Source organism: Sinocyclocheilus anshuiensis, unplaced genomic scaffold (assembly GCF_001515605.1).
Source record: "Sinocyclocheilus anshuiensis isolate Anshui unplaced genomic scaffold, SAMN03320099.WGS_v1.1 scaffold2164, whole genome shotgun sequence".
In the NCBI taxonomy this organism is placed as follows: domain Eukaryota; kingdom Metazoa; phylum Chordata; class Actinopteri; order Cypriniformes; family Cyprinidae; genus Sinocyclocheilus; species Sinocyclocheilus anshuiensis.
The window spans coordinates 46,038-55,294 of NW_015546150.1; the positions used below are offsets into that span (position 1 = coordinate 46,038).

At 37.2% G+C, this 9,257-nt stretch overlaps 1 long non-coding RNA gene across 1 annotated transcript in view; it reads right to left on the bottom strand.

Annotated features, from left to right (window-relative positions):
• LOC107701257 (uncharacterized) overlaps positions 1–6,786 on the bottom strand; it is a 12,855-nt gene extending 6,069 nt beyond the window's left edge. The window contains exon 1 of the long non-coding RNA XR_001635626.1: positions 6,684–6,786. This is a non-coding gene — a long non-coding RNA (uncharacterized LOC107701257). The remainder of the gene's footprint in view (positions 1–6,683) is intronic.
• Between the last annotated feature and the right edge of the window lie 2,471 nt (positions 6,787–9,257).

Genomic DNA, 9,257 nt, shown 5'->3' on the forward strand with positions numbered 1-9,257 from the left:
GAAGACGGGGAGGAGCCGAAGTCTGCCGCTGTTTTCATATGAAATTTAAAGGGGACTGAGGCGATCACGAATCCATGTACAGTTTATAGAGCTGATCGCAAAATTTTTAGGGGGGCTAAGTAGTCATTTTAGGGGGGCTATAGCCTAAAAGTGGCCTAGCAACGCTCATGCCTAAACCTATTATAAAATATGATTATTTGTCTGCTAAATTAGCCTACTACTGTAACATTACAAAAGATAATAATGATGTCCTTTATACAGTATTTTGAGTGATGACAGATGAGCAATGGGCTGCTGCTGCTGCTTAACTAAGTAAACAAAGACAAAACAACAATAGCATATTTACAGATGAGACCTGCACTTGAAACCCTGAACAGTAGTTTTGCTTCTCTACTCCACCTGGCGCGGAGAACGCGCGAACCGAAGCATTGCCAGTCACGACTAACCGATTCATGATTTATTAAGAGATTTAATTATCGAATGGCGAATTCGGAAATAATCGCTTTAGTACATTCTGCAGGCAATTATACAATAATAATATTAAGATAGCGGGCCAAATCGGCTGCCAGGCCACCGGGAATTGCCTGGTTCTCCCGATGGCCAGTCCGCGCCTGATTTCCACAGACGCGCATTGTCTTTGGATGGTTCAATATATGAACGTGCAGGATTCATATATTGTCTTTTTGCGGCTTAATATTCACAGACACTAGTCCATAGCGCGTTTTGATTGAAGTGTACTGACCTACCTTTGATTTATTTATCCAAAATGTGGCATATTCCATCTGCGGTTAGGCTAGGCCCTATCGGAATTGATGTGTGTAAATATTCAAATGTAATCCCCTTTGTAATCTTTAACATTTTCATATTTAACTGTAATTTAATTACACATTTTTTCTTAGTAATTGTAACTGATTACAGTTACATTTATTTTGTAATTGAATTACGTAACGCCGTTACATGTAACTAGTTACTCCCCAACACTGTGTATGACTAGATTATCTGCGCACCCCTTCTTTCTTTTTACCAACCACATTAAGGCTAGGCTATTTGCGAATTTATCTCAGTATGCTATTGTGAATATCATTTAGTGGAATATAATTTTGGATGGACTCAGTCCACGTGATTGTCTTAATCAAATGGTAATAAGTAACCTACCTACCTGCCTGCCCAGGTTACTGGTCTGAAACCAGCCACGTGTCACACCAAAGAAAAAACAAGAGGACAAGTGTTGGCAACCATTGCAGGAACATTTATTAGTAGCCTGGGAGTGTTACTTAATTTACAATGTATGAGTCACATTCTTCACTGCCCTCAAGTGTTGCTGTCATGGCCGGACTTACCATTGGGCTTGAAGGGGCTGTAGCCCAGGGGCCCCGCCTTGTAGGGGGCCCCGCCTTAATCCGTTTACATTTGTTCAGTTGTGCCAGTCAGAAATTATTAGCCGCATTTCAACTGAGCACACGGGCTAGCCGGGGCTAACAGCTTCCAACTACGAGCTTCGAAGCCATAATCAAACAGCATAAACTGGAATTTATTATTTTTTTCACATAGAAAAAGGACACACGTATTAACGTCTGCGTCACGTCTGCGCTGCGCAGAATCGCCGATTAATTTGTGATCGCATGGCTACTTTAAACGGATCAATTAAGCCTTTAGCCCAAAAGAGCGCACATTTAGAAAGATAATGATAAATTCTCACATGTTCAAGTCTTTACAGAGGATGATTCTATATTATATTAATGTTCCACTAAATTCATCTGAAGAGTTGAGCGCTCTCTCCCGTCCAAAGACTATAGAATACCCTAATATCTTACAGGGACTTTGTCCCGTCTCACTACCACCACACTAAAGTGGAGCAGAAATTTCATCAAAACGATTTAAAAAAATAAAATTAGCCATTTACAGGGTTCGTACGGTCATGAAAACTTCAGAAAGCTTTGGAAAAGTCGTGGAAATTTATTTTACAAATCTCTATATAACAGAATATATGTTTAATCATGTCTTGAATCTCGGTGCGGGATTGCGCATTTTGGTTTTACTCATTCCCGCAGGTTTCGCACGTTTGCAAAATTCCCGCAAACATGTATTTAATATACAATGTAGGTTAGATGAGTTTAAAAAAAATCACAGAATATCAGATTAAGTCATTTGAAAACCGCGTGAGTGGTTCAGCTGTACCGCGTCTTCTCGTTCTCACTCTCTCAAAATTGCCTCTTGTCTGCACTAAGAGAGCTGCTGCACGCTGCAATACAAGACTATCGCTCAGCTGACTGGACTGTCACTTGCCTAATCGGGTCAGTGTTGCATCATCACAAAAGTTTATCATTTGCACGTCTTTTTAAGTCTATTTAAACCATTCGGTACTAGCGCGCTCCAAACTAGTTTTCTGGGCGCTCACGGTCACATCCAAAGCGCCGAGCACACGAAGCCGCATCGCAAACACCTCAAGAAAAAGTTATTATTTTCACTTTTTCTGACTCAAGTAACCTTGCATTTTAATAAATTATGTTACATAAAGACAATTAAACTGTCAGTAATAAATGAACAAATTACTAGCAATGCAATAGCACAAGGATACAAATGAAACAAACTGTGTTTTAACTTTTTCAGGTAGGCTATAGCCTAAAACTAACAGAAGCTGCTACTGCTCAGGAACAAAATACTATGATGTATAAAGTCATAAATATAGACTATATTTATATATTATTCCCTATTAAATATGAAAAAGTTATTTAGTCAAGAGTAGATTTGAGCAGAGTGATTTTTTTTCTTTTGTTCTTTAACAGACAGACAGACAGCAGGTATACTAAAAGCTGCTGTCACTTTCATACCAAATGTTAATGTTAACAATGTTAATTAATTATTGGTTATTGTTAATTAATGTTAACAACAAAAGACAAAATCACTCACTGCTCTTGACTGAATAATTTTTGTAACTTTAATTTTAAGAAATCTGTTGTTTAATTTACAGTGAATTTACTGTTTTTAATTTACAGTTTATTCCATTTCTGTACCTGAATGTTTTCCATCAAAACTGTTTCTAAAACGAAATTCAGGTCCTGCGTTTAATTTATAATACTGGTTAAGCAAATTACAATATACTTAATATTCTGGCATTCAGTTATGTGATTATGTAACTTATGTTCTCTGCATGAAGTAACGTCTTCGCAGCCTGTGCTTATTAGAAAGCAAACAAATAGCACTAATAATCATACATTTTCCGAACATTTGTGTAAAATAATGGAGCATTAGATCATGAATATTGCCTTAAAAGTCATTGAAATGTATTGGTTGAATGAACCCTGCATTTAATCAGTGAATGCCTACGATATAGGAGTTAGCCTATCACACAAACTAGAGTCCTGTTTTTCCGAATATCTGCACAATCGCAAATGTACAATAAACAGTAAGTTACTGAGTAACTTTCAGACACAAAATTCTGTTTTGCCCCATCAATGCGTCTCCGAGCAACACAGTGCTTTGTTTCTCAGCATTACACGGACCAGTAAATGGTTCAAACAGGCTATTAGTACAGTCGTTTGCCAAGTTAAATGAATTGGCATTTTAAACGAATCGGTTGATTTAAGGATTCAACTCGCTCATTAAGACAGTCACTTGCGGCCACCTACTGGCGGTTGTTTTAAAAAGTAGCTCATTATTTCATTTTTGCAATCATTTAATATTTCTACATTAAAATGTTGTAGCATTTGAAACAAATGGGTTGATTTAAGGATTCAACTCGCTCATTAAGACAGTCACTTGCAGCCACCTACTGGCGGTTGTAGTTTCTTATTTTAAAAGTTAGCTCATTATTTCATTTTTGCAATCATTTAATATTTCTACATTAAAATGTTGTATTTAAACTTAACATAACTTATGCAAAATCCATCTATGGATTTTGTTTATAGTGATTTCATTTGATTGTTAATAGCCAACATGTTTTTTTTATTCAGATTGAATTTATTAAATTTAAGAATCTGACATAAAAGGACACAGATATGACAATACATTTTCATAATACATCTCTCTGTTTTTTTCTGCTCAGTGTTATTTCAGGGTTTTGATCTCTCAACTGAGAGATCACATCCTGTTTATTGTATTATAGTGACTAGTTAATATTACATCTAAACTTTGACTAGGCTAGACTTGTTGCCTAGTAATTGTATACAGTATATGAACCTGAAAGCATATTTTAATTTGTGTATTTTGTGTTACTCAATGTTCTAGTTGAGGGCATTTGTAGGTATGGGGCCCAAACATAACCTCAAGCCCAGGGGGCCCCGGCCCTGTAAGTCCTGCCCTGGTTGCTGTATATATTTTATTTCTATTAACCTTTATTAGCAAAACGTACGGCTAACCATCTTCAAATCTAGGAACACAATAATAGGATACAAGACACAAAATTGAATATGAAGTTTCAAGAACACTTTTTCCCCCACAAAACTTTTTTTTTTTTTTTTTTAAACCTAAAACTACAAGGCAATGTAAAAAACAATATTTACCCAGATCAACCCCATCAGACAGTTAGCTTGTTAAAGGTGAGGGTCATGCAGGCAAGACAATTTTTTTCTTCTGTCATTTATTTCCTGCAAGAAAAACTCCATGTCTTCAATTCTCTCAAAGGTGAAAAGGAAGGGAGCCCGGATTTTGTCCTCATCCATTTCACCTTCATGGAAAATAGTGTCAATAAATAGGTCCCGCATTATGGCCAACAAGGCATCATCCTCGGTCATCCTTAAGATCTGTGGTAAGTGAACTTTCCCAGTAAAGTGGGGTCTATTTTCCTCCACCCAGTCACAGGCCAGCAGAATCTGTTTCATCACTGCCGAGTCCTTTGTGCAAAAAGATAAGACATTTCAATAATGATGTAATTAGTCAAGTGCTGCTCAAGCACTTTTATGAAACAGGAAAGGTAATTACAAACTACACAGTACGTGCATAATTATTATGCAAGTTGATATTCTGGTAATTTTTTTTCCAAGCACATTTGACAAAATCCAAACCACATCAATCTTAATAACTACTATTAATTTTGTATTTAATTATATATAAGTGATATATAATTGTTAAAGGCTGGAAGTGAAAAATGCCTTATACTCAGGTGTGCATAATTATTAAACAGGTTTTCTTTTACAGGTAAAATGCACCAGAAAAGAGATTTAACTCAGACTGAAAAGTCAACTATTATTAAATGCCCATGAGAAATATTCAAAAGTATTATTCAAATATCCTAAAATATGACCCCCACTTAAGAACATGCTGAAGTGAAGACTGATTTTTATAGGCAGACAGGTTGAGAATTACTCTTGAAGGACCAGCACCACATCCACGTGTACCACTCTTTGAAGAATTTCTCATCAAGAAACTGGCAGTAACTTTTGGGATCTTGAACCCTGAAAGGTCCGTCTTGCTCATTGTTGTAGCAGCTCACACCATGACCCCTTCACCACCGCTGCTGCTGTCTGACTTGAACTGGTGCCGATACCTCAGGAATCACTCTCAACCTGTTCATAAAATCTTTTCAAACAATCAGTCTTCATGTATTTCAGAATCATAATCACACAGCATGTTTTTCTTATTAAGTGGGGGTCTTGTTTCAGGATTGTTTATCTTAGCAAAGTCCCTGAGAACCTGACACCTTGTCTTCTGGAGACTCCAGGTAGGTTCCAGTTTTGGAAAAGGGTAGCACTGGAGACTAAAGTGTTCCTGGTGGTTTCACACCAAATTCTTCACCTTAATTCTTAATTCGTTTACAGTTAATGTGTCTTTTCTTCTCCAGCTACTTTTTTTCTGACCATATTGACCCAATGAGCATTTCGCTGTCTAGTAGGCATGATTTGAGCAATTTCTGCATTGCATTACTTTTGAATATTTCTCATGGGCATTTAATAATTGTTGACTTTTCAGTCTGAGTTAAATCTCTTTTCTGGTGCATTTTACCTGTAAAAGAATTTTTCACTTCCAGCCTTTGTTAACAATTATATATCACACATATATACATACATATATATATATATATATATATATATAATTAAATAAAAAATTAATAGTAGTTATTAAGATTGATGTGGTTTGGATTTGGTCAAATGTGCTTGGAAAAAAAAAAAAATGACCAGAATATCAACTTGCATAATAATTATGCACGCACTGTAGTGATCATAAGTTTACATAGCCCTTGCAGAATATGCAAATCTGTTAATAAATTCAAATAAAATATTGTACACACGTCTCAGAGTTCAGTTTCTTTAAAGTTTAGTTTTTACATACCGCCATTACGTTGAATTGTCTGTCACTGTCCGCCATCTTTCCAAATGGTGCCCTATGCGCTTTGTAGCTCCTCCTCACTGGACGTTCCGTATAGCTCCTCCCCGCTGGACGTCTAGCTCCACCCATTTGCTCTGCAGTGAGCAGCAAATGAAAAATTACCTAACGTTACATATACGATTAAAATCTGGATAGCCAACTAAACTACCGGTCTCACAGAAAGGAGGGAGATCCCATCCAAATAGGCCTATTATTAACATACTCAAATCTATGATAATGCTAATAATGCTAAAGAGCTAACCTTAACTGGACATTCCAGAACCAATTTCAAAAATTAAAAACGACAAAGCAATTAACTTTATTAATGTTAATGTTACTGGCAACTGTACAAATAAAGCATATTTTAAAAGTATTCTTACCGAGTTCAGTCTTCTTAAACCTGGCCAGCCGCAGCTTCTCCACTCTGAGGAGGATTTCTGAGACCGCAGTCACCGCATCGATTAAAAAACCAAAAAACAAAACAAAAAAAAAACCTAGTTCGGATGCAGTGTCCATAATGAGTCCGCTAACTGACAGTGCGCTGTCCGGAGGCGGGACATATTCTGGGCGAATGACTGACAGTACAGCGGAGCTGTCGACTTGAGGGCGGATCCGCCCCGGAGTCTGTTGCTATCAGGGGCCCCTGCTGTTGGGGCGAAAGGCACAATAATTAACATGATAATTAATAGATGGCTGACTTTTCCAATTGTTGACATGACACATGGTTAGATTCAGATGGTAAATATCATATAGCCTATTATGTTGGGTGTCCACCTTAGAGATAATCACCATGTTTATAATGAAACCATCATATTTAAAAACATATGATTAATATCATATAATAAAATATAATTTGTTGTTACTACTGTACGAAACACCTCAAATGATTTTATAGTGAAATGTGTCATTTTTCATGTTAATCAGGTCAATTTTGATCAGGAAAAATGCACTGTGGCACTGTTAACATGGGCGCCGGAAAAAAAAACTGCGCTGCTTCCGCTCTGCTGCCGCGTGCGGTGTGAAACCGGCCGGTTTTTGCTGTGCGGTTTGGGTAGCGGCGTCCGTCAAAAATAGACTAGGCGCCTATCTTTAGCGAAGCGGCGCGGAGAGCCGCTTCTGGGACGCTTTTGAAACGTGTCGCGGCGCATCTGGTGTAAACACTAGCATTGACTAGAATGACCGCGATCAGTTCCGGTAGCCGCGTCGGAGCCGTAACGCGCCGCAGATGTGTGCAGTGTAAATCAGGGGTTATACTTCTTGGGTTTCTGCGGCGTTCACTCTGTACTGATGGATGATGAGCATCAGCTGGAACTCAATTAGCGGTCTGAGACAGGGAGAGAGAAAAGAGCAAACATGCAACGCGTAACATGCCCAATAGATGATAGATATCACTTCCATGATCGCACGTTTTACAAATACGTCCACAGGACATAATATCCCCAATTATCAAATCTTTTAACAATGGATAATACCACGTTTGACCCATCTTTGTTGTTGTATATGTAGCAAGGGGCCCAGTTGTAGTGACTACGCCACCCCGGACTACCGGGGAAAATAACCCAAATAAGGGCACGCAAATGCGTTACACATGAAAAGAGCAAGAGGCGTGAATCTCAGTACAAACAATCTTTTATTAAGGCTAAAAGAATTGGCTGATATTAATTTAAAACCCACAGCCGGCACACACCAATGTCATAGGTCAAAAAAAGAAAAACAGAAAACATCCAAATAATAATAATAATAATAATAATAATAATGCTGTAGAAAGCAGAGTCTTCCTATATAAGAAGCGGGTGAATGTAACAGCACCAGGTATGCAAAAGAGAAAATCACACCCACAAGATTCACTGCAAATAATAACACAGCAATAGTGACACACACGAAAATGGCCACCCCGAGTGAAATAATATCCGTGGTGCTGTCAAAACCCGACCCGCTCCCGGAAGCACTCCACTCCTACAAACAAAAGAAAAAGAAAACATCACATTAAAAATAAACCACAAATTTAAGGTCCATATTCACAACAAACGAAATGAAAGAAAATCAACTTTTGAAAGAGGAGTCACGAAGGAAGAAAAAAAAACAAAATTACAAATTACTCAAAACAAAATACCAAACAGAAAACAAACAAATAAACGAACAAACATCAAGCCCACTTGAATACTAGACATGGACGTAATTAAACTCCCAAAAGCAGCAGCGTGGCTCGAACAATGCAGAATAGGAAACGAGCTGTATTAATTACCACTTCCGCTCAACCTATTCCAAAACACACACACACACACACAGCACAATTACAACTACAATAAAACATCCGAAAGAGCAAACAACAGAACAAACACAGCTTTGACAAAGATTAATCCATATTAATTTATACAGTGAACACACTCAGAAGAATTGGAGAAACTGAGGAGTTTCAACATCTGGAAAAGCGGTTGGAAATTTAAAAGATCCGGGCAGCAATGGTTATAAAAAAAAAAAAAACCCCTCTCAAAAACAACATTTCCTTACTAAAGCTCTCATCTTTGACAAAGTCCATCATTTATTTAAATTATTATATTGAATTTATGACAGAACAATGGCGTGTTAGATACAGAGAGAGCATGAGCTAATTGAATAGAATAGCTTTGTCATTGTACAAGTAACTTTACAATAAGATTTATTTTGAAACTTCCAAATCGATAGTAAAGCTTAAGAATACAAATGATTTAAAATGGCAATATAAAATTATCAATTATAAAAAGTTTGCAGCAGTATTAAAATAGTTCATTAGAGGTATGTGTAAAACACACAACATTTACCAGAGAGCTTCTCTCTTTTTTAATACACTGAAAGGTGATACACTATATATATCTCGTTTTTGTTTTTAGTAGGCATGCAAGCAAAAGAGAATGACTCCCTGTCACAATTAGTGTAATTAAAGTAAAAAATTATGTCAAGCTTTTCTTGTGCTT